This window comes from Sminthopsis crassicaudata, chromosome 1, assembly GCF_048593235.1.
Source record: "Sminthopsis crassicaudata isolate SCR6 chromosome 1, ASM4859323v1, whole genome shotgun sequence".
NCBI classification, from domain to species: domain Eukaryota; kingdom Metazoa; phylum Chordata; class Mammalia; order Dasyuromorphia; family Dasyuridae; genus Sminthopsis; species Sminthopsis crassicaudata.
The window spans coordinates 281,445,052-281,471,845 of record NC_133617.1 but is presented as its reverse complement, the minus strand read 5'-3'; positions in this window follow the sequence as shown (position 1 = coordinate 281,471,845).

Here is a 26,794-nt window from a genome sequence, read left to right as displayed (position 1 = left end):
GCTCACTACTGTTTTGGTATGGTCTACAAACTAAGAATGATTTTTATATCTTCAAATAGCTAGGAAAAAATCAAAAGGAGACTATGTTATAATTCATGAAAATTATATGAAATTCAATTTTTGTGTATATAAGTTTCATTATAAAATAGGCATATTTATTTATTCATGAATTTTCTATGACTGTTTTTACACCACAAAATGAGTTTTTCTAAGTGGAGTAATAGCAACAGAGATGGGATGTAGCATTCATTGTTTTTCACTGCTAATGCTTGCATTAGAAATTACAATAACAGATCTCTGCTTATTGTTATACCACAATGTTATTGTTAGACAACAATTTTAAAAAATAATTTTTAAAAATACTAGTGCATATCTATCATATCAAAAAAAAAAAAAAGAAAAGAAGAGAAAAGGGACCTTTGAATGTATTTTTAAAGCACAGTGCAGTGTCGATTATTTGGTTATAGAATTAAATGGCAAAGCATTATGTCTATAATATAATAACATTAGAGCTATGCTAAAAGAATATAATATACTTTGATATTACAAGACCTAAGTACTGATATTTCCAACTCACATGAAAGCAATAGTATAAGGAAAATAAGAAAATAAAAAGAAAATTTCAAATGGAAATATCATGTCACATAAGACTTTTTGACAAAAATGAAAATAAGGCTGCAACCAATGTTAAGTCTGTGAATGACTCATTTTTTTTTTCAACCCGTCAAGGAAAGCTGTTTGCCTGTGATGAGTTAATTAAATCATTTTTGACTGCAATAGTGGAAGAAATGTGGGGGTTAAGAGTATAGAAAGTATGTGTAGGGGGAGAAGGAGAACTTGTTTATGACCATGTTTTAAAGCCTTTTGGCTCAATTAAAATCATATGCTTGTGAACTGATACTCAGTTTTTGGTAGTACCTCTGTGAAAAAATACATAATATTGAAATACATAAATGAAATACATAATGAAATCTCGTTACAGAAAAGCATTCCCAGATAATAATTTTTGATTGAATATAAGGGTAAGGAACATTAATTTTAAACTACAATAAGGAAAAATGTTATTCCTCCCCAAAAGGGAGGATTTTTCTCATTAGTAGATCTATATTACAAAAAATAGTTCTAAATTATTATTATATTTGGAATCTCACCATCAAATTTTTTTTTGAAATTTGTTTTTCCTTCTTTTTCTAAAAGTACTTATCTTTAATAATACTTTATTTTGTCTCTTGACTTGTCCAAGGTCACACAGCTATTGAGCATATGAACAAATCTGAAGAGACTTACATGAACTCAGCTCTTCCTGACTCCAGATAGAGCATCCTATCTCCTGTATCACATAGTGCCTAGACTTGGAAGTCATCTGCATAGAGATCACAGTTAAACTCATAGGAGCTAATGAGGTTATCTAGAGAGAAGATAGAATAAGAAGAGAAGAGGAGCCAGATCAAAACCTTGGAGAACAAGGCAAATGATGTGGATGATCAGCTGGAAAGTGAGATTGAGAATGAGTAATCACACAAGTAATGCATAATCAGGAGAGAGTAATGCCATGAAAACATGGAGGAGAGAGCCCATATATGAGGACATTGTTGAAAATAAATTAAGGATCTAGATTTCAAAAAGCAGAGAAGTAAGTGAGAAGAGAAAAAGTAGACACATACTAAAAACCACAAATACCAAAAATGGTGCTAGCCTACAAAACTCCTTGCCCAAATTAAAATATAATTAGTGAATGTTGAACAAAATAAATAAAAATACAACAGAAGCTAAATAATGTTCATATGTGTTTTTCTTTTTTTACATTTTGTTTCTGGTTATATATGTATCTTCATAAAAAAAACATTTCAAACCATTAAGACAACTCTGAGACAACCACTAAATGGCAAAGCATTAGATTGGCTAAGATGACAGGAAAATATCATGATGAATGTTGGAGGTAATGAGAGAAAACTGGGACACTAATACATTGTTGGTGATGTTGTGAACTGATCCAACCATTCTGGAGAACAATATGGAACAATGCCCAAAGAGCTATCAAACTGTGCATACCCTTTGATCTAGCAGGGTCTCTACTGATTCTGCATCCTAAAAAGATCATAAAAAAAGAGAAAAGGACCGACAGGTGCAAAAATGTTTATGGAGGCCCTTTTTGTAGTGGCTAGGCACTGGAAACTGAGTGGATGCCCATCAATTGGAGAATGGTTTAATAAATTGTGGTATATGAATATTATGGAAAATTATTGTTGTGTAAGAAATGACCAGCAGAAGGATTTTAGAGAGGCCTGAAGAGACTTACATGAACTGATGCTGAGTGAAGTGAGAACCAAGAGAACATTGTGCAAAACAGCAGGATTATATGATTATATTATATCAATTCTAATGGACGTGGCTCTTTTCAACAGTGAGGCAATTCAGGCAAGTTGCAATGGTCTTGTGATGGAAAGAACCATCTACAGCCAGAGAGAGGGTTGTGGGGACTGAGTGTGGATCACAACATAGTATGTTCACTTTTTTGTTGTTGCCTTTTGCTTGTAATGTTTCTTTCTATTTTTTTCCCATTTTGATCTGATTTTTCTTTCAGCCTGATAATTGTGGAAATATGTATAGAAGAATTGCACATACTTAATACATTGGATTACTTGCTGTCTAAGGGAGGGAGAAAAATTTTGAACATAAGGTTTTTCAAGGGTGAATGTAGAAAACTATGCATCTATTTTGAAAATAAAAAAGCTTTTAACAAATCCCAGATTTCCTTGTGAATCATGTTGGGAGAGAAAAATCAGAACAAAAAGGAAAAACCACGAGAGAAAAAGCAGAAGAAAAAGGAAAAAAAAGTGAAGCAGATGGTATTTTCCATCCAAAGTGTATTGGGATTACTTTGCTTTTTAAAAATTTTTATTAAAGCTTTTTATTTACAAAACATATGTATGGGTAATTTTTCAACACTGACCACTACAAAACTTTCTGTTCCAGATTTTTCCCTCCTTCCCTCCACCTTCTCTCTCAGATGGCAGGTAGTCCATTCAGGTTAAAATGTATGTTAAATCCAATGGATGTATACACATTTATACAGTTATTTTATTGCACAAGAAAAATTGGATCAAGAAGGAAAAAATAAACCTGAGGAAGAAAACAAATGCATGCAAACATCAACAGAAAGAGTGAAAATGCTAGGTTGTGATCTACACTCAGTATTGGGATTCCTTTGGATCACTGAACCGTTAAGAAGTACCAATCTATCAGAGCGGATCATCCCACAATCTTGCTGTTACTGTGTACAATGTATTCCTGGTTCTGCTTTTTTCACTCAGCATCAGTTCTAGTAAATTCCTTCTAGGCCTTTCTAAAATCAGCTTGTTCATCATTTTTCTTTCTTTTCTTTTCTTTCTTTCTTTCTTTTTTTTTCTTTTCTTTTCTTTTTTTTCTGAGGCAATTGACCTGCTCAGGGTCACACAGCTAGAAGTATTAAGTGTCTGAGACCAGATTTGAACTTGGGTCTTCCTGACTTCAGGGCTGGTGCTCTATCCACTGCGCCACTTAGCTGCCCTTTGTTCATCATTTTTTGTAGAATGATAATATTTCATTATTTTCATATACTATAACTTATCCAGCCATTCTCCAGTTGCCGGCTATCTACTCATTTTCCCATTCTTTGCCACCACAAAAAAGAACTGCTACAGTTTTGCACGTGTGGGTTCTTTTCCCTTCTTTATGATTTCCATGGGGTACATGACATGCTGGGTCAAAATGTATACATAACTTTTGATATATATATATATATTTTTTTTCTAAGTTAATATGACAAGTAGAAACTCGTATGTATAGTTTATTACTTCTATTTCTATTTGAGTTTGACATCATTGCTATAGGCAACTTTTCCAAGAAATTTCGACCATGTGCAGAAAATGCAATGTGCACTTTGGAGTGGGGAAGAGGTGAAAAGAATTTATTCAGGGCAGCTAGAAGGTACAGTAGATATAGTACTGACCCTGGAATCAGGAGGACCTGAGTTCAAATTTGACCTCAGACACTTTTTTCCCCCCCTGAGGCTAGGGTTAAGTGACTTGCCCAGGGTGACACAGCTAGGAAGTGTTAAATGTTTGAGACTAGATTTGAACTCGGGTCCTCCTGAATTCAAGGCTGGTGCTCTGTCCACTGCACCACCTAGCTGCCCCCAGACCTCAGACACTTAATACTTAATAGCTGTGTGACCCTGGGCAAGTCACTTAACCCCGATTGCCTTTCAAGAAAAAAAAATAGGAATAAAAACCCATTAGTAAGGGGGTGAGATGAATAGACAAAAAACTTGACAACTGCCTGAGAGGTTTTTTGTGTGTGTTGGCTTAGTGTGAAATGGGCCTTTCTAATGGAAGAATTGAACATTCTTTTATTAGTTTCAGGGTGATTGACCTGAATCATTTTGACATTTTTCTGATTCCTGAGCCCATGTTCTATCCACTTTGCCATATAGCTACACTGTACTGAGAGATTCTCACAAAAAAAATTCAGCCTTTCTCCATTCTACTTCCACCCTACAGTATATTTCAATTTATTCTTTTAAATTGTTTTCAAGTATGAAGTATTTGTTTTCTCTTCTTTACTTATCACTTCTCCAGTGGGGAAAAAGTTTTCCATTGAAATATCACCCTTGGATTTTTGTCATTGTTGGCTTCTCTTTGGGAAAAGGGATGGGGAGGCACTACAGAATTTGGGACTTCTCTGATTTCTCCTCCATGCCCCAGGAAGCTCATTGTTGGGAGAACTCATACCCTGGAAAATCGCCTCAGTCTTGGTGCTCTACTCCTCACCATCCTTTTTCTTTCTGAAGATTTGCATTTGAATCCCAGACCAACTCCCATAAATTAATCTACAAAACGAAGGGTTAAGACTGAATGACCTTTAAAATTTCTTCCAGCTCTAAATCAGTGAATGATTCTATGATTGTGTCAAAATTTGAGATGTAAGTGTTTTTTGAGGGACTGGGTGGTTTGTATTTTACTGAGAATATTGTAAGAAGGACTTGTTTTTAGAGAAGATTATGTGATCTCAGCTGAAAGAACCTATAGATTAGGAAATATAAATCAGCATCAAGTTCCTTCTTAAAATGTAGAGGCCCAGCATGCAAATGCCTTTAGCTCAGGGCTTCTTAAACTTTTTCCATTTGTGTTTCCTTTTTGCCTAAGAAGTTTTTATGTGACAAACCCCCCCCCCCAATATACAGGTATATAAAATAGGTAAACAAATTAAACATTTACTGAAAATAAATCATAATTCCATGACCTCCACATTCAGTTATGTGACCCCACATATAGAGTTGCAACCCACAATTTAAGAAGTTGGGCTCTACATTATCATAGATGGTTGATTATATGTGAGGAAGAGCATTCTGAGCTATCACTAGGTTTGAGAGTTGACACCTGATTCACCACTGGGAGACTGTATATATAACAGGAGCAACTGGGAAATATAATAGTCTCCTGTGGAAAAAGAGTGACACTTTAGGCTGCTAATAATGTATGCATAGCATTAGAATTTCCTGTAAGCTTGGCATAATTTCCCTGCCTTAAATGCAAGGGTGAGGCCGTAATATATAGTGGAATTGGGGGTGGAGAATTCTGGTTCCAAAAAAACAATTGGAACTCTGATAATGATTGTATATGGAACCTGACTTGTTAAGAAAGTTTTGATGAGTTTCAGCCAGCATTCTTGTGCATATACCAACATCTTAAAAAAAACACAAAACACCCTAGAAAACAGAGGCATTTAATATTCAATAACAGACAGTTCTTAAGATGAAAGGAAGGCAATGAAATGACCCTCTGGGGCTTTGGGGGAATTTTAATTTCAGTCTTATTTCCAAGATAGTATAAACTAGCTTGGAATGCCTCTAGTTTTCCCTACCTTCTCTTTGTTTCTATCCTGGCCCTTCTCTTTCTTTTCTCCCCTTTCCAGGGAGCTGCCTTCAAATATTTGAGCAGTTGTCAAGTGAAGGAAGGCTTAACATTATTCTTCTTGGCCCCAGAGGGTAAAACCATGAGCAATGTTTAGAAGGAACAGGGAGTCAGATTTCAGTTGAATTATAAAAGTTAGAATTTTCTAAAAAGGGATTGGATTGATTTGTGAGGGAGTTCTCAGTGTACACACAAAACAAACAAACAAACTAACTAACTAACTAACCAAGCAGAAGTATAGACACTTCCCAGGGAAAGTTCTTCTATTAAGAACTGAATTAATTCTATTAAGAACTGAATTCTATTTAGAAGCTGAATGGCAGGGTGAAATTGGTGCTATCTTTAATTCTTCCTACATAGTGCTAGTCCAACACCTGAAACATAGTAGGCATATTGAATGATTATTATTGATCTAAGTTTTCAATTCTGTGATTTATGAGTGTTTTTGTCCTTTGTTCTTGAAGAGGACCAAAATGACATCACTTTTTAGTATTAAGTTACAGTGTGGCTGATTGTGGCTAATCAGATCAATACAAGCTCAGAATGCTCCACCACAGGTTGGGCACATATAGTCCATGTGAACATTCGGGGAGGATTATTTAACTTTGCTCATCTTCCATTTCTTTTGAGCTACTTTACATATGCATGAGATATAAAAAACCAACAGGCTTGTGCAACTTACACTTAAGCTGGTGGTTGGATGCTGTTCTTCAGCTAGAGGGGTGGGTAAGACTTAGTTTTGCGGTGGGATGGAGATAAGTGGAGAAGGTAGTAACATCAACAATGCCCTAGTTTAGATGAGAAGTGGAGCCAGGAATTGGGTTTTGCAGAGGCACAATGAACCAAATATATGAATTTTCTCAGGGAAATGATCAGGCAGCTCAATATGGAACTAATCTAGCATTTCTGTCCATGCAGGATATGTGGGCAAAAACCACCACCACCACCAACAAAACAAAAAACAACCCCCCCCCCAAACAACATAGCTAACCTGCCTGATCTAAATCCAGCAACAAAAGATAGAAAAGAAGCAAGCGTTTCCTAGTTTTTGAAAATACTCTTTATGATTCATTCCAATAGCTGAGGGACCCTTAAAAGCTAGTGTTGAACATTTTCAGAGAATTTGAAGTCAGGTAACTCCAGCCCAGGTCAGAAGTTTTTTGGGGAATATGTCCCAGCAGGAAGTTAAAGAGAAAATCCTCTCCTTTGTCCCTAGGAGCCATGATATCCAGCAGCTGAGATGCTCACAGACCCGAAGTCACCTACTTCAGCAGTTAGAGAACCAATTCAAGAGTCCTAGAACCAGTAGAAGCAAGATTTTCTAGAAATAGGAGAATCTAAAGAGAGGTACTTGAAACTGAAAGTGCCTTTGACGACCTCTCACAGAAATGAAAATGATTTTAAGCTCAAGGAAGAACTAGTCCTGGTCATCAAGAATTGAGCAGCAGAAGCAGTAAACCATGAAATCCCAACTGAGCCTCCCTCCATCTTCTCCTCAGGGAGACACTGCCTAAAGAGGAGTTAGTGAGAACACTACTTGCAGAGAAAGGATCGAAAGGTCCTGCAGTTCTGGAGCCATAAATTACTTTGGCCACATGTGCTCCCCATACATATGCTTGAGCACCATTCATCTTTTTGGGGCCCACTTTGCCCACAGATGGTATTAGTATTTGTTGGAGAACGAACCTAGGTTTATTAGAGAAGGGGGAATATTTTGTAGCTGCATTTTTACTATGGCATTTTGGTAAATTCATTTGCTTTGAACTTATTGTATTTCCTTGCTTACTACTGAAGGGGGAAACAAAATGGTGAGGCTCATGAATTTTAGTCATAGGGAATACAGACTCTCAGACTACCTCTAGAATTTGAGGTAACAGCTTCCTTCTGGGGGACCCAAACTGCCAGTTGCAAGAATGAACCAAAGGAGTCTCCCAGAAGAGGTGTTGCACTAATATACATACAGGGATTACTTTAGTGAAGGAGAGCCACAAAAAGTGCATTTGGAATTTGAGGTCATCTCTGTAATCTCTGAACCCTTGTCCCTTCTCTATCCAAAAATTCTTTTCACAGAATCATGGATTCTGAGAGTTAGAAAGGACCCTCTACATTATCTAGTTCAAACTGCAGCAGAACAGGGATGCTTTTTATTATATCTCTGACAAGCAACCATCCATGTTTTTTTGTTTGTTTGTTTGTTTTGCTGAGGCAATTAGGGTTAAGTGACTTGCCCAAGGTCACACACCTAGAAGTGTTAAGTGTCTGAGACCACATTTGAACTCGGGTCCTCCTGACTACAGGGCTGATGCTCTATCCACTGTACTACCTAGCTGCTCCCCTCCCCATTCATGTTTTATTTGAACATATTTGGTGAAGAAAAGCCCACTTTTGGAAATTTCTTTTTTAAAAAAAATTTTTATATTCATTACACTTATTTATTTATTTTTCTTTGTATTGATTTGAAATTTGCCTTTCTATCACTTTTACTCATTACTCCTGATTCAGTCTTGTGGATAAGTAAAGCAATAAGATCTCTCATCCATAAAATAGTCCTTTAAACACCTGAGGTTGTGTCTTCTGTTGGCTAAACATTCTAAATTCCTTCAACCAAGCTTTGGATGGTGTGGTCTTATCCCCATTCCAGGAACTTTCCTCTGAACAGGTTTTAGTTTAGTGTGTGTGTATTGTATTGTGTATATGTGTGTGTGTGTGTGTGTGTGTGTGTGTGTGCACATATGCATGAGTATGCACACACAAAAACAGAGTTGATATACAGAACTGAGAGATAGGTACTGAATTCCCTATCACTTCAAACAGAGGTATATTAGTGACATTCACAGGAATTCACGTTTTGATTAGGGTCTGATCTATATGTTATGTGAGATTCCTTTCTAAGTCTACAATTCAATAAGGTCCAGAAATATAATTTGAATGTTTATAGCTAAATATTTCTTTCCATCTAAAACTGAGTAGCCAAGGAGGAAATAAGTCCTAGAACATTATAATTTTCTATTATATTGTGGAATTTTTAATGATGGCGTCGGAGTTCAATCATCTGAACCCCTTGTGTTTTGGCTGCTATACAAAGTAAACCCCTTCATAGGTTAATTATGTGGGCCCATGTATTTTGTTGATTCTAGGCCCAAGCTAGTGATTTTCCTTTGTGATTGATTCCAATCCCTTAGGCTTTAAAGTTTAATATTGGTCAGCTCTGGTCAGCAAGCCCAGGAACTAAGAGCAAAAATGAAAACGAGATGTATTATGGGTCTGCAAACATCTCTCGAGGGTCCATCTTGTCTTTGATTTGTTTTTTATGTGGATACTCTCCCTCCCCTCTATGGCTGCAAATATCTCTTGACCTACGTGCCAGAGCTGAATAATTGGACTGGTAGTGCTTACACGCGTTCTGAGGCTCGGCTTTTAATCATCTACAAAGAATGGTTGGCCCCCTCTAAAAACACTTCTATAAAGTTGGATTCAGGCCTGTCTGCACCATACTTTCTGAGCCTGAAGGCTGCTGAGCCAAGATTCAGTGAAGCCAGAAATACAGGTCAAAAGTTACTAAGAGTTAGCACGTCTTGCTGGCAAGCTCTCGTGGAATATCCTTATTAAAGCATATGTTAAGCCTTGCCTGAATTCTTTCTGCCTCTTTTAAATACAGCCATGTCAGTTTTCATTTCTTACCCTCCGAGCGATTTTAGAGAGATGCTCGTGATTGGAGTGACAGATGGACAACCTGAACTGAAAGGAGAGCTGCCTACCATTCCAGAGGGATTTCTGGCATCCCAGATGGCTAGCTACTGTGAGGATGTCCAGGAACTGAAGTGGCTAATTGTGAAGCCACCTGGGAACTGGCTGGAAGGAAACAGGACAAGCCACGAGATACCATCCTCTCCAGGGCACAGAGCCGGACAATGCTGTCTGGGGCCTGTGATAGTTGGTGCAATTTTCATCCACTAGATGGCACAGTGATACAAATCACTATCTTTGAAGATTATTGTCTAATTTTTTTGTTTTTTCTCCTATATTCAATGGCATTGTCTCCCCAAACAGGAACATAAGTGTTAGCTAAGGCAAAGAGTGGAGAAAAAGAGTACTTCTCTGTGTCTCTCAGCATTCCTGTCTTTAAAATGAGAATGATAATGTCCAGTGATAAAAAATATGTAAAATCAGCAAAAAATTAGCAGTACTCGGTGCTATCAAAATGCAGAATCAATTGCTTATTAGTTGAAGAAAGATATCATTTAACATTGCTTTAATTTGTCCTATTGTTCAGAAAGGATAATATAACTTTTGGAAGGGGCCTAGAAAATGAAGGTTTCCATTCTACTTCATGAATGCTTAATAGATTTTGGTTTTCTCTTCAAAAGCAAGCTCTTGACCTATATGCCTTTGCTATAATTTTGACCTTTCATAATCTTGTGTTCCCATTGCTTTTATAGGCAAGAGAAATATTCCATTGATGAAATGCTTATATGTTTTGAAATCTGTCAAAATGATTTTCAGTAGCATATATAATAGCTATTACTGTCCTTACACTGATTAATAATTGGAAGTTCATTTTTCAAAGATGTTCTATGAAGCAGAGTACCACATGGTGCTTCTGTTTTTAAAAGTCCTCCTACTGATTTTTCACAGTGTTTTTATTACCACTTGATTGATGGGGAAATTGAGGTACATGGTAACTTGTCTATTTGTCCAAAATGGTTGTGTGTATAGGATGTCATATATCCATATATCCAGATTATTATTTTTTTTAGTGGAAAAATATAGCTTTTTCCTGGATGGCACTAAATACTTGATATCTAAAAAACTGACTGATTTTTTTTTAAATTTAAGGATGGTTGGATGAATGGCAGAATGAATGAATGCATGAATAAATGAACAAGCTTTTTTTTAATTAAGCATTTACCATGTTCTAAGTATTGTGCTAAATGCTAAAAATACACATATAAAACTGCAACAATCCTAGCCCTCAAGGAATAGAGGTGTGGGTATCCTATAGACATAGAATGCAGTGAATAATAACCTCTACTAGATTCCAATATAACTGTTGGACCTCTTTCTTTTTTGTGACTTCCTTTTTTTTCCTGTTATAAAGAGAAGTACTGCCTAGATTTTATGAGAAGAAGACTTTTAGGAGAAAGTTATCTAAGTCTCAAATTCTAGGCAAGACTATACCCTCTTAAGAAATATAATAGCCCCAGGATCTAAAAGCAGAAATTTTCCCTGGCAGGTAGTTAGTTTTGTTAAGCAAGGGAAGAGGAGCTGGAAACATCCATGGACTAGTATTTATTTTAAAACTATGAGTGTTTAAAAATGTGATATATAAACTTGGTATTTCATTTTAAGCAACCCTCACTCTTAACTATTAAGCTTCCTTAGTACTTTGCAGATTCAGTATAGATATACTTTTTTGTTTTGTTTTGTTTTGTTTTTTTTTGGCACAGCAGGTACCGAGATCAATACATATCATCAGGACTATGATTGCAAAGGATACCTAGGAATTTTACTCCGTTTAAGAGGTGTTCTTAACCTGGGGTCTGTGAACTTGGTTTTTGTTTTTCTTTACAATCCCACATATTTTATTTTATGCATTTAAAAAAAAGGTGATTCTGAGAAAGGATTCAAAGGTTTCATCAGCCCACCTAAGGAATCTATAACACAGAAAAGGTTAAGAGCTCCTGACTTAGAGATTAAACCATGTTAAGCATGTTTCAGGTATCAAGGAGATGGATTCAACAGCATTTGTTAAGTGTTTACTATGTGCAAATTTAAAACAGCTCTTGCCTTTGAAAAGTTTCCATTCTACTGATATAACAATGCCTCAGTTCTGGGCTAAAATGTATTCCAAGGAACCTTCCTTCTCCAGGCACCTACAGGCCTGATTGTTCTGAAGTGAAGATTCAGTCCTGGGCTTACAATATGTCAGAAGGCAATCAAGACTTAACCAGAGACCTATGCAATATTTTTGCCATGGATGAGGGGGATACTCAGTCCACTATAGCAACTTCATAAGAATTTGGAGGACAATGTTAGTTAAATGATAGGGTGTTTATAACATATTTCATCTACAAATTCCTATCAGTCCCATAAACCTGTCCAAAATTACATGCCATCTCCACTTTAAGAGTTGAGTAGGTATCAGTGAACTTCTGCAGGTAATCAAACAACAAGCATTTATTAAGCAGTTATTATGTGCTAAGCATTGTGCTAGATGATGAGATTACAAAACAAAAAAATTAAATAGATTCTTCTCTCAAGGAAGTTAATAAAAATATATCTGAGAAAAAATGCCAACTCCTTTCTTTTTCTAGTTAATAGCCACCAAAACCTCAAAATGTTCTAAAGTTCTATTCAGATATTGAACTTATCTTTTTTTTTAGATCTGAAAGGGATAAATTTGAAGTTTTCTTCTATTTAATTCACCCTGCAATTTGATAAACTTTTTCTTTAAGTATTTATATGCCATTCCATTTGTGTGTATATATATATGTGTGTATGCATGCCCATGTAATTTGAGACCTTAATTTTACATGTAAGTTTTTATGTTTCAAATGTATTTCTTATAAGCAACATATTCTTGGATCCTTAGATTCTAATTTTTTTATTACTTTTTTTGTTTTATGAGTGAGTTGATCCCATTTATGCTTATAGCAGTAGATTGGATATAGAGAGTAAGAGAAAGAGAATGAGGAAATGAGGATGAGCTCAAGTGACTAGGATAAAGGTTGTACAATAATAATGAATTTAAAAAGAAGGAGAAAGATAGTTCAGTTTTGGCCATGTTGAGTTTAAGATATACATGGAACATTTAGTTCAAGATTTCTGCTAGTCAATTGGAAATTTGAGTCTGGATAAGTAGAATTGAGACTCATTAGTATGGAATGATAACTGAATCTGTGAAATTGTCAGGTGAAATAATTTTGAGAAAAAAGTGATATGTTTTGGAATCTATCAGATTCCAAAGGATCTGAGTTTAGTGGGATACATTTAATTAGTAGGCATGATCTGTATGAAAATCAGAAAAAGAGATTGAAAAGGAGCAGTCAAACAGGGAGGAAGAAAAATGGGAGAAAGAAGTACCACAAAAACCTAAATAGAAGGGACAATCAGGGAGAAGAGGGCAATTGACAATGTCAAAACTTTTAAGAATGATGAGGATTGAGAAAAGGCCAATAGATTTTGCAATTAAGATATCATTAGGAACTTTGGAGAGAATAATTTCAATTGAATGTTGAGGTTGGAAGCCAAAGTATAGACAGTTAAGAAAAAAAGACAGAGGAAAGAAATAAAAATACAATTACAGACTGCCTTTTCAAGTTTAGCCACAAAAGAAAGGAGAGATATGGTGAATAGGAATGGAAGGATCAAGTAAGAGTTTTTTGAGGATGGGGGAGATATGGGCATTTTTGTAGGCAGTAGAGAAACATTCAGTAGATAGAGATTTCAGAAAAGTGAGAGTAATGGTAAAGTAGACAATCTGCTGGAGAGGACGGGATGGAATGGAATCATTTGTGTGTGTAGAAGAGCTTGTCAGAAAAATGGCCGTCTCTTTCTGTGAGACAAAGGTAGAGGAGATAGTGGTAGAAAGTATCTGATTGATGTGGGATGGGGAGGAGGGGAGAAGAGGGACTCTTGGTGAATGGCTTTACTAATTTTTTCAATGAATTATGTGAGGCAAGGTTTTCAGCTAAGAGAGTGGAAAAAGGGGGAGTCATGGGGAGGTTTGAGGAGAGAAGAAAATATTTGGAAAAATCACTGTGGTGATTGGGAAAGTGAGTACAAGTGAGTAATAGGATTGCCTTGCCACAGTGAGGGCCCAGTTGAGATTATGTAACATAAATTTGTATTAGATCCAGAAAATATCTTGTGAGTTTCTCTAACTTCATTCAGCAGCATGTAAGTAGAACAAAGTCAGCAGATGATGGGAGTAATTCAAGGCTGAGCTTTGTGATAGAACTAGAGGGAAGGGCCTATAGAAGAGGTGACAGTATAGAGTATAGCTGCTTCCCTAAGACTAGGAAGGGCCAATGTAGGGGTGATGGCCTGAGAAGGTCCTGAGGGCTGAAGGAATTGCATGGCTCCGAGAGGGCAAAGAATGGAGTTTGGGGTTGACATGCACTTTCTCAGCTTTGGTATGACTCAATCTCCTACTATACCTCCCTCTAGCCTGCCTGGCCACAGGTCATCGACAGACTATTGTGCTCATCTGGCCCTGTTCCCTGGTCTGAGTTTGTGTTTTAGTGTCTACCTATCCACGTGTGTCTCCTCTCAGTTTCTGCAGGATTCTGGAAGACTTTTTGTGTAGTTCTGGAATATATAGAGGACCTTATAGCTCTTATCTTTGGTTCTCTTTATCATTATTTCTTCTGATGCATTTTAAAAGCCATTCTAGAGATCTTGGCTCTTCTAGATCCCTAATGTATTATCCTTTCCCCACAGTTCTAATGAAAAGAAAGTCATTGTAGGATTCAAAAAGGTATGGTCAATGTGTTTTCCACATTTAGTCATTCTCTTGATTGGGGTCCATGGTGATTATAAGCAATCAATCAATAGATCTTTGTGACTCTCGTAGTACATTTCAGACAACATGCTAAACTCAGGATACAAAGACCAAATGAAATACTCTGTGCTCAAGGAGTTTACGTTTGAATGGAGTACATATAAATATATACAAAAAGACTACAAGATAATTTTGGAAAGGAGGGGTCTATCGTTTAAGGGGAGTAGAAAGGGTCTCATGTAGAAGGTGGAACTTGAGCATTCAGTTGAAGGAAACCAGGAAATCCAAGATGTAGAAAGGAGGAGGGAGTGCATTTCAGGCTGAGGGGAAAGTCAGTGCCAAGGCAAAAGGAGTGTCATTTGTGAGGAAAAGCAGGTAGGCTAGAATGGATGAACCATAGAATTTGGGGAGGGAGGGTGGTGTGTACTCAGGGCCTCTAGGGAAGTTTTTATGTGACTAACTTAGACTGCTAGCAAGCCCAACCATGCAGAGAAACTGTCTATAAAGCTTAGCCAAGATTTATTTGGAATGTGTAGTCTCTACCAAAATGAACGTAGACAGTGCTGGCACACTGCATACATGAGAAAAACTGGGGATTTTGTTAACAGTCGTCTCTGAATTCTTTTCTTCTTTAAAAAGATTAATTAGGTAAATTTCATTACAGAAACACCAACTTTCTTGGAAAAAACCACATTCAACCTGGGAATGACTCTGAGTTTATATCTGGAAACTAAGCAATGTTAATGTTTATAATTGCAAAGGTGAAACATTAGGTTTTAATAGATGTTGATGTCATTCTTGGCATCCCATAATCATATAAACTACTCTACAAAGAGGTAACACATTATTAGTAACTTAAATGCAAAGATAAAGTAGAAGTCCCATTCATATCTGCATCTCTGCAACCTCTTGTTCAGCTCTTTCTATGACTTTTTCATCAGAGTTCACCTTCAAGCTGAAGCAGGAGGTAGTGTTGACATGACTGAATCTATAACCCATGTGTAGGAAGGCTGATAAAGCAATTTTCCACTATGTTCAGTAGCAACCTCCACTAAAACTCTCTTCCACTGACTCATCATGGCACAGAGTTGATCTTTCCTTCTCAAGAGTTTATGAAAGTTGAGAGGAGGTCCTACCCGGCTGGAAAGGGTCTGAATGCCGACCTGGTGATAGACTGCATGTCTGTTTTCTGAGTGAAATTCCAAGATAGTGATCAGCAGCATGGCCTTAGGGTAACGAGTTTCTGAGAATGGAAGCTCTTGAAAATAGGCTACTAAGGCACAGAAGTTGTGATTTGCCTAAATGGGGAACTGGCAAAATCATAGATCCTTTTTTTAAAAATTTTTTTTAATTTTTATTTTTTCATTTTGCTGAGGCAATTGGGGTGAAGTGACTTGCCCATAGTCACACAGCTAGGAAGTATTAAGTGTCTGGGGCCAGATTTGAACTCTGGTCTTCCTGACTTCAGTCTATCCACTGTAACATCTAGCTGCCCTATAGATCCTTGAAATAAATAAGTTCAGTAGAAAACTGACATTGTTGTATTTTCAAAGGGGGTTAAAATGGCAGGACAAATTTTGACTAAAGTAAAAATGTCTGTTATTTGATATATCTGGCTTCCAAAATGAGCTAATCTGTTACTGGAATCTTTCAAGTCTCCATTGCTCTTTCTAGCATACCAATAGATCATGAGGGCAATGAAATGGTGTTGAAATGACCTTTCTATACAATATGTCATAACACTATGAATGATTGGTAGGCCCCTGGACCTGGGACATTTCTCTTTTCTCTTCATCAAGGGCCCCTCTTAGCTCTGGATCTATACATGCATTAATTATGTTTAGTTTTAGAGAGTTCTAACCACCTAAAAAAGGATAGACTCTATTTCTTGTACTCTTTGGCTCTTTACCACCTTCACAAAGACCCAGAAGGAAATGACTTAAAATTTCGATTTTGGCTCATGAACAGGATCTGCTGAAGGAGAGAAGAGAAAGGTTATTCAAAGTATACTGTAGATCAGACATATAGGGTAGCTATCTATTTCTTTTCTGTAGAAGAAATGCTAAATACAAAAGACTTGCAAACATTCATTGATAGACTCAAAACAGGATGTAGTAACATAACTATTGCTTTACTGTGACAAATGGAGCCGAAAGCTTTTAAAAATGGTAAGATTTGCAGGGCTGATGAATAGTCATTTATTACTCTTCACTGTCTAATTAATTCCTTCTGGGTCCATGGATTGGGCTTGTCCTTTGACCTGTAGCTATTTTCTCCAAAAAGTATTGTAGAAGAGATTAAGAAGATATCTCCTGTACCTACTGAGGACAAAGAACCTCCAACAAATAGCATTGGGACCTGTGATCTCTTTGGTGCTAAGTCACTCCCCGGTGAGGAAACTCTTATCAATGTAGAAGGTGTACTTTGGGAGGCTACCAGAGTCATCCAGGAGGATCCCACAGCCATTACATATCAGATTTGGGATTTGAACACAAGTTTTGCTTGTGCTTTGTCTTTGGTTCCTGAATTGAACTGAATCTGCTTTGATCTTTTTTTTTTTTAATCTCAATAATGTTATTTATTTTAAAAAAATACTACCCAATTACATTTATTTTATTTTATTTTATTTTTTATTTTATTCATTTTTCCAAATTATCCCCTCCCTCCCTCCCTCCACTCCCTCCCCCCCTATGGCAGGTAATCCCATATATTTTACATGTGTTACAATATAACCTAGATACAATATATGTGTGTAAATACCATTTTCTTGTTGCACATTAATTATTAGCTTCCGAAGGTATAAGTAACCTGGGTACATAGACAGTAGTGCTAACAATTTACATTCACTTCCCAGTGTTCCTTCTCTGGGTATGGTTATTTCTGTCCATCATTGATCAACTGGAAGTGAGTTGGATCTTCTTTATGTTGAAGATTTCCACTTCCATCAGAATACATCCTCATACAGTATTGTTGTTGAAGTGTACAGAGATCTTCTGGTTTTGCTCATTTCACTCAGCAACAGTTGATTTAAGTCTCTCCAAGTCTCTCTGTATTCCTCCTGCTGGTCGTTTCTTACAGAGCAATAATATTCCATAACTTCATATACCACAATTTACCCAACCACTCTCCAATTGATGGACATCCATTCAACTTCCAGTTTCTAGCTACAACAAAAAGAGCTGCCACAAACATTTTGGCACATACAGGTCCCTTTCCACTCTTTAGTATTTCTTTGGGATATAATCCCAATAACAGCAATGCTGGGTCAAAGGGTATGCAAAGTTTGATAGCTTTTTGGGCATAGTTCCAAATTGCTCTCCAGAATGGCTGGATTCTTTCACAACTCCACCAACAATGTATCAGTGTCCCAGTTTTCCCACATCCCCTCCAACATTCATCATTATTTGTTCCTGTCATCTTAGCCAATCTGACAGGTGTATAGTGGTATCTCAGAGTTGTCTTAATTTACATTTCTCTGATCAATAGTGATTTGGAACACTCTTTCATATGAGTGGAAATAGTTTCAATTTCATCATCTGAGAATTGTCTGTTCATATCCCCTGACCATTTATCAATTGGAGAATGGTTCGGTTTCCTATAAATCAAGGTCAGTTCTCTATATATTTTGGAAATGAGACCTTTGTCAGAACCTTTACTTTTAAAAATATTTTCCCAATTTGTTACTTCCCTTTTAATCTTGTTTGCATTAGTATTATTTGTACAGACACTTTTTAGTTTGATGTAATCAAAATCTTCTATTTTGTGATCAATAATGATCTCTAATTCTCCTCTGGTCATAAATTCCTTCCTCCTCCACAGGTCTGAGAGGTAGACTATTCTCTGTTCCTCTAATCTATTTATTATCTCATTCTTTATGCCTACATCATGGACCCATTTTGATCTTATCTTGGTATATGGTGTTAAGTGTGGGTCCATATCTAATTTCTGCCATACTAATTTCCAGTTTTCCCAACAGTTTCTTCCGAATAATGAATTTTTATCCCTAATGTTGGTATCTTTGGGTTTGTCAAAGATTAGATTGCTATAGATGTACCCTTTTTTGTCCTTTGTATCTAATCTGTTCCACTGATCTACCGGTCTATTTCTTAGCCAATACCAAATGGTTTTAGTGACTGCTGCTATATAATAGAGCTTTAGATCAGGTACACTTAGACCACCTTCCTCTGACTTTTTTTTCATTAATTCCCTTGCAATTCTCGACCTTTTATTCTTCCATATGAATTTTGTTGTTATTTTTTCTAGGTCATTAAAATAGTTTCTTGGGAGTCTGATTGGTATAGCACTAAATAAATAGATTAGTTTGGGGAGTATTGTCATCTTTATTATATTCGCTCAGCCTATCCAAGAGCACTGAATGTCTTTCCAATTATTTAAATCTGACTTTATTTTTGTGGCAAGTGTTTTGTAATTTTTCTCATATAATTCCTGACTATTCTTTGGTAGATGGATTCCCAAATACTTTATACTCTCAACATTTGTTTGGAATGGAATTTCTCTTTGTATCTCTTGCTGTTGCATTTTGTTGGTGATATATAAGAATGCTGAGGATTTATGTGGATTTATTTTGTATCCTGCCACTTTGCTAAAATTCTGAATTATTTCTAATAGCTTTTTAGCAGAGTCTTTGGGGTTCTCTAAGTATACCATCATGTCATCTGCAAAGAGTGATAGTTTGATTTCCTCATTTCCTACTCTAATTCCTTGAATCTCTTTCTCGGCTCTTATTGCCGAGGCTAGCGTTTCTAGTACTATATTGAATAGTAATGGTGATAGTGGGCAACCTTGTTTCACTCCTGATCTTACTGGGAAAGGTTGCAGTTTATTTCTATTGCATATTATGCTTACTGAGGGTCTTAAATATATGCTCCTGATTATTCTAAGGAATAATCCATTTATTCCTATACTCTCAAGAGTTTTTAGTAGGAATGGATGTTGGATTTTGTCAAATGCTTTTTCTGCATCTATTGAGATGATCATATGGTTTTTATTAATTTGATTATTAATATGGTCAATTATACTAATAGTTTTCCTAATATTAAACCAGCCCTGCATTCCTGGTATGAATCCTACTTGATCATAGTGTATTATCCTGAGGATGATTTTCTGAAGTCTTTTTGCTAATATCTTATTTAAGATTTTAGCATCAATATTCATTAAGGAAATTGGTCTATAATTTTCTTTTTAATTTTTTGATCGACCTGGTTTAGGTATCAGTACCATGTCTGTGTCATAAAAGGAGTTTGGTAGGACTCCTTCATTCCCTATTTTTTCAAATAGTTTATATAGCATTGGGGCTAATTGTTCTTTAAATGTTTGGTAGAATTCACATGTAAATCCATCTGGTCCAGGGGATTTTTTCCTGGGGAGTTGATTAATAGCTTGTTCTATTTCTTTTTCTGAAATGGGACTATTTAAGCAATTTATTTTCTCCTCTGTTAATCTAGGAAGCCTATATTTTTGGAGGAAGTCATCCATTTCACTTAAGTTATCAAATTTATTGGCATAAAGTTGGGCAAAGTAACTCCTTATTATTTCTCTAATTTCCTCTTCATTGGTGGAAAGATCCCCCTTTTCATTTGTAAGACTAACAATTTGATTTTCCTCTTTCTTTTTTCTGATCAGAATCTGCTTTGATCTTGTAGGGAGTTTCAAGAATCTCATTTGTCTCCTAAAGACCACTATTGTGGCTAGTCTGTGACTTTTTATTTATGCCAATTCCAGGTTGATTTCTCCCAAGTCTCTTCCAATCCACCTTCAGAGTAGTTAGGATAGGAGCAAATGGTAGACTGGTTTGGGACGGATAGGCATAGAGCAAATTGTGCAATTTCCTTAGCCCAGGGTAAGGATTCACCAATATATCCTGATAGGCTTGGGAATTAAGATGAAAACTGTGTATTGATTAGAGAAATGCAAATTAAAGCAGTTCTGAAGTACCACTTCACATTTCTCAGTTTAGCTAAGATGACAGGAAAATATAATGATAAATGTTGGAAGGGGTGTGGGAAAACTGGGATGCTAATGCATTGTTGGTGGAGTTGTGAAATGATCCAACTATTCTGGAGAACAATTTGGAACTATACCCAAAAGGTTATAAAACTGTACAAACTGTGTGCAATCTTTGATCCAGCAATATCTTTACTGATTCTGTATCCCAAAAAAGATCATAGAAGAGATAAATGGACTTACTTTGGAAAAATGTTTATGGTAGCCTTTTTTTTTTTTTTTTTGTTAGTGTCAAGGAACTGGAAATTGAGTGGATGCCCATCAGTTGGGGAATGGCTGAATAAGTAATGGTATATGAATGTAATGGAATATTATTGTTCTCTAAGAAATGATGAGCAGACTAACTTCAGAAAGGCCTGAAAAAACTTACATGAACTGATGCTAAGTGAGTGGAACTAGAGAATGTATTATGTGATTGTGTGATAATCAACTATGATAGATTTAGTTTTTTTCAACAATGAGATGATTCAAGGCAACTCTAATAGACATGATGGAAAGAGCCATCTGCGTCTAGAGAGAGAACTATAGAAACTGAGTATAGATCAAAACATTGTATTTTCACTTTTCTTCTTGTTGTTGTTTGTTTGCTTGTATTTTTTCCTTTTTAGTGTTTTTTCACTTTTGATCTGTATTTTCTTGTGCAACATGATGAATATGGAAATATGTTTAGAATAATTGTACGTGTTTAACTTTTATCAGATTGTTTGCTGTCTTGAGGAGGGGAAGGGGAAAGAGAGGGAGAAAAAATTCGGAACACAAGGTTTTGCAAAAGTGAATGTTTAAAAATATCTTTGCATGTATTCAGAAAAATAAAATACTAAAAAATAAATAAATAATTTAAAAAACCAAAATTTTTAAAAAGGTGAAAAGTTTGAGATGCCTGTTATTCATACAAGGATGTGATCACATCCTTAACATACCATGGTCTCTTCTAAACTCTAAAACTTAAGGGGAGATATGAAGAAATAATAAAAAAAAGTGTCATAGGAGAGCTGCCAAGATAATAAATGGGTTGGGAAATGTTACCTTTAAATAAAGATGAAAGGAACTGAGATTATTTGGTTTAGAGAAGAGAGAGTCAGGAGGAAGTCCAGCAATAATCTTCAGTTCAGTGAAAAGAGGCTTTAAAGAGCCTAGTAATAGGTTGTTGTCTGCTGGGAACAGAAAAAGTGGATGGATGCTTTGGCAGGAATTGATTTAATTTGTCTTAAAGAAGAATATCCTGATGTAGAGCATTTTTATCCTCCAGTAAATTATTTAGAGAAGCTGTATAATTTCTTTGTGAGATATTTAAAAAGTAGAATTGGTTCTATAAAGCTAGGATTCTTAATTGCTTGTCTCTCTGGAAGGAAGAGCACCAATAATCTCTCAATCAATCAACAAGCATTTACTAAATGGAGCAGTGGACAGAATAATCAGGAGGACCTGTGTTTAAATACTGCCTTGGACACTTACTAGTTGTAGGACCCTAGGTAAGTCACTTAATGCTGTTTCATTCAATGAGCTGGAGAAGGAGATAGCAAACACCTCTGGTATCTTTGCAAAAAAAAAAACAAAACAAAAAACCTCCAAATGGAGTCTTGAAGAGTCAAACTGAACACCACCACCATTTGCCACACAATGGGAGTGAACTAGAGCAGTAATAATTACTTCTTACCCATCAACCCAAGTCCAATTGCGTTGGACTCAGACCAGATACAATCTGCCATAGCTCCAAGGAAAATGTGACTGAGAAATAGCAACAACTCTTAAAAACAAGCACACCAAAACAAGTTACCCATCAGTTTTAGGAATTATAAACAGGTTGTGGATTTGCAGTAAGAGAGGTGACTAAGTTGTGGAACTATTAAGTTTTGAATTTAGGTCTTCCTGATTCCAGATTCAGTGATCTATTTCCTCCTCCACCATAGCAAATACATGCCCATTAAAGGAAATGAACTGGACTTGCACTAGGAGGGAGGGATAACAGATCCCAAGTGTTTCAGTGGCATACAAAATGTTAAAAACAGGGAAGATAATCCCTAGAATAGTGGAATAGTAGAATAGAAAGATGATACTTGGGATTTGAGAAGGTCTGAGTTCAAATCTTGCCTCAGTCTGTATTCCTCATAGACAAATCACCTAACATCTCTTAGATTCATTTTCCTGATTTGTAAAATAAGGAGGATAATAGTACTTATATCTCAAGGTTATTGTAAAGATTAAATGAGACAAAATATGTACAAAAACTTTAAAATTCAAAGCAAATATAAAATCTAGAAATTCTTATTATATTTATGACTATTACTATTATTATTACTAATTTCTCTGTAGGGGATATATAGGAGAACATAGATAAGAATCACATAGTCTCAGAAGGTGAAGATAGATTGCCATGGAGAGAATATTCAAATTGGTAATATTATGGAGGCACTGAAGAACTGAAATAAGCTAACTGCAGAGATCCCTGATTTCCTTACTATTGATATGCCCTCTAGACACCCAAGAAACACAGCACAGTTCCCCATACTATACTATAGACTGCCTTCATAGAAGGACCACAGCACTAATTTGGGAGAGGTCAAGGTTCCTCTGCCACCGTTTGTGTTGTCCTAGTTAAACTCTATTCTCTATTCCTTCTTACAAGTAAATGTATATCTTAACTGAATACTGTTGACTGGACAATGAAATAGATATAGACTTATAGATATAACTGTAGCCAAGTTAAACTCAACATATCCAAAACCGAACTCATTATTTTTCCCCTCAAACCCTTCCTGATTATATTCAAGGACACCATGGTCCTTCTAGGCCTTCAAGTTCTCAACCAAAGTGGTTCTATCTTCAAAACCTCGATATCTCTGCTCTCCACGCCTCCATTTCTAATCTGTTGGCGAGGCCTGTTAATTTCACTTTTATAGCATTTTTCATAAAGCACCCCATTTTTTCCAAATAATCAAACATTTATTAAGCACCAGCTACATATGAAGCACTGTGCTAATGCTAAGATACAATACAAATGTCCCTGTCTTTAGGGAGCTTATATTCTATGGAAGAGGAGAGTAAGAGAGAAGTAAGTAACATGTACAAAAGAAATAAGCTTAAATGTGTTTTTATGAAAGCACCCAATTCTTTCCTTTGATTCTGTCACCATTCTGGAACAGTCTATCATCACCTCATATCTGGACTATTATAACAGCCTTGTGGTTTCCCTGCCTGCCACAAATTTTTTCTCTACTTTAATCCACCCTCCACTCTAAAGTGCCAGTCCTCCATACCTTCCCCCTCTCTGTCTCAATTCCAGTGGTTCCCTATGACCTCTAGGATTAAATACAAAATCCTCTGTTTGAAGTTCAAACCTACCCTCCTACAACATACACTTTTCCAGTCTTCTTATATTTTACCCTGTTCCTACCATTCCCATTACTTTTCAGTCTAATACTTTTCAGTCTTACCATTCCTCCCACAAAACACTCCATCTTCCAGCTCCAGCTTGGAATGTTGGCCCTTCTTATCTCTACCCCTTAAATTCTTTGACTTCCTTTAAATCCCAGCTTAAATCCTAACTTCTACAGGAAGCTTTCCCCACAATCTTTCTTACTTCTAGTGCTTCCCTCTGTTGATTATTTCCTTTTTATCCTGTATATAGATTTTGTAGGTACATATTTATTTGCATTTGTCTCCTCTGTTAGATTGTGAGCTTTTTGAGATGAGGACTGTCTTTTTTTTTGCCTTCCATTGCATACAGGGCCATCTCTAGTTGTCTTGATCTATATCTTGCTACTGGACCTATATAGCTCTGGAAGGGAAAGTGAGGCAGGCAACCTTGCACAGACTTCCCTCACTTAAAGGCACTTCACTTGTGTATCAAAACACCACCCTGCTATCACGATCCTCTTCAAGAACAAACAACAACCACCTTTACATCCTGAGTGCCTGGCACATAGTAGGCACTTTGCTTACTGATTGTCTAACTAGATTTACAGCTTCCAGTATAAAGTAGAACATTTATAATATAATATTTCAAAAATCAAAAGAAATAGGCTTACAACAACAACAAAATTCACCCAGTAAAACAGACTGTGATCATATAAGGGGAAAATGGATCTCTAATTAAATAAAAGGAAAAGAGTGGAGCTGAGTAGAAAACTTTGAATTATGAACATAGAAGTAAGAAAAACACACAAACAGGTAAAAACAAGCTAGCAATCAGAGACTTTATAGAGATGAAATAATTGATTCTAATGAGGAAGGTGGGAATTATCCAGGTATCCAGTAAAAACCATAGTGTCAGATTCCAGAGGAAATCAAATAAAATAAAGGACCCATGAGTGTTTTGGTTTTTTTTGGTTATATTATGATGTCAAAAAAAAAGAAAGGAAAGCAGGAGAGAAGGTAAAGATATATCAGGGTAAAAAAGAAAGAGGGGACACATTATCATTTCACATAATTAAGGTATACAGCTAGAAACCAAAACAAAAGAAGAAGAAGTAGAAAAAAAGAGAGTCTCTTGAACTTCATTTTGAAGTGAGCAGGACTAGGAGAACAATTTATACTCTAACAACAACACTGTAAAAATGAACAATTCTGAAGGACTTAAACATTCTTATCCACATAGTAATTCCAGAGGACTAATGATTTTGAATGCTGCCCACTATTTGGAGGGGAAATGATGGACTATATGTACATAGCAGGACATTAATATTTGAACAAGGCGAAGGTAGGGATTTGTTTTGCTTGACTATGTATGTTTGATGCAGGGACTTTTTCCATCTTTTTTTCCTCTTGAGATAGTAGAGAGAAAGAAGGTAGAGGCTTATTAATGGAAAAATAACAAATATATGTGATGAACTTGCCTCCTCTCAACAACGTGGTGATTCAAGGAAATTCCAATAGACTTGGGATGAAAAATGCCATTTGCAATCAGGAAGAAAAGTATGGAGACGGAATGTGGACCCAACCTTTGTTTGCTTGGTTTCTCATGGTTTTTCCCCTTTTGATAAGATTTTTCTTGCCCAATACGGCAAATATGGAAATATATTTAAAAGGATTGCACATATTTAACCTAAAATTAATAAAGCTTAATTTAAAACATTAATAATCCCAAACTTCTTGAAACAAAGGTACTTCTTCATATGAATAGTCTACCAGTAGTTTTATATAAGCTATGAATCAGGGAATGTTCCAGTATCTGAAAAATTAAAAAAGAGCAGTATTCAAAGGGCAACAAAGATGCACATAAGTAGCTTTTAAGGTACATGAGAAACTTAAAAGAAGAACCAGAGTAGAAGGGTTTCTTTTTGTTGTTGTTTTGGTTTTGGTTTTGTTTCTTTTAAATTGTATGATAGAAAAAAAAAAAAACTGATAAGTTGGTAAGATGATGAGAGTCCAAGTAACCTGCATAGGTCCAGAGAAAACAAAAAAGACTCCAACACTGGGAGGACTCCAGTGATGAATTTAGGGGAGGATAGAATTCTCCCCAGATGAACAGGCACAGATGGATCATGATCTGCATTGTTAGATGAAATATCCACATGGAAAAGAGATGAAAATTAATTTGAGTACTTGAGGGTTAAAGGGAGCTGACAGGTAAAGCACCAATAAATGTTCATAAGAACATTCTCTAGACGATTAGACATTGGTAAGGTGATAGTGAATCACTGTCAAATCATCAGTCGTTTTTGATTATTTTGTTATTCTTTCAACAGGGTTTTATGCTCCAAACTGCAAGTATGTTGCATTTATCAACTTGAAGGAAGGATTGGCAACATCAATATGCAAAGGTCTTTAACTTGATGTTACATCAAAGTGAAACTTTTATCTTCCAGCTAAAGAAAACTTCTAGGAGGAAAAGTTATCTTAAGAAAATTATACATTTGGGTTTCCCTCTCTTTGGCAACAACATGCATTTCTCAGTAATTCCCCACCCTTTCCCCCATCTCTCATGGAATATTATCTCATGACATTTGAGCTTACTGTGTATTTAATGCTTGGTCCACATTTTTTTTAGTGCACAGAAAGGATATAATGCAAATATTTTCTTTTATCATAGAATCTTAACCAAAACCAGGGGAAAGTACCTATCTATTGAAGTGGATTAGTCATAGTCTCTTATCATTTATATGTTGGAAATACCGGTGAACACTCCTCTCCCAATCCCACGTGAGAATGAGAAGGAACAAATTGTCCTGTACCAGAGGATAAATTCAAACTTGTAACTCAAAGACCTCCCCAAACAGACTTGGCAAATGTGAGCTTGCTGTCTGTCACTAGATAAAATCTTTCATTCTTTGTGCCTCACAACATACCATAAACACCTGTAGGGTTGGCTACT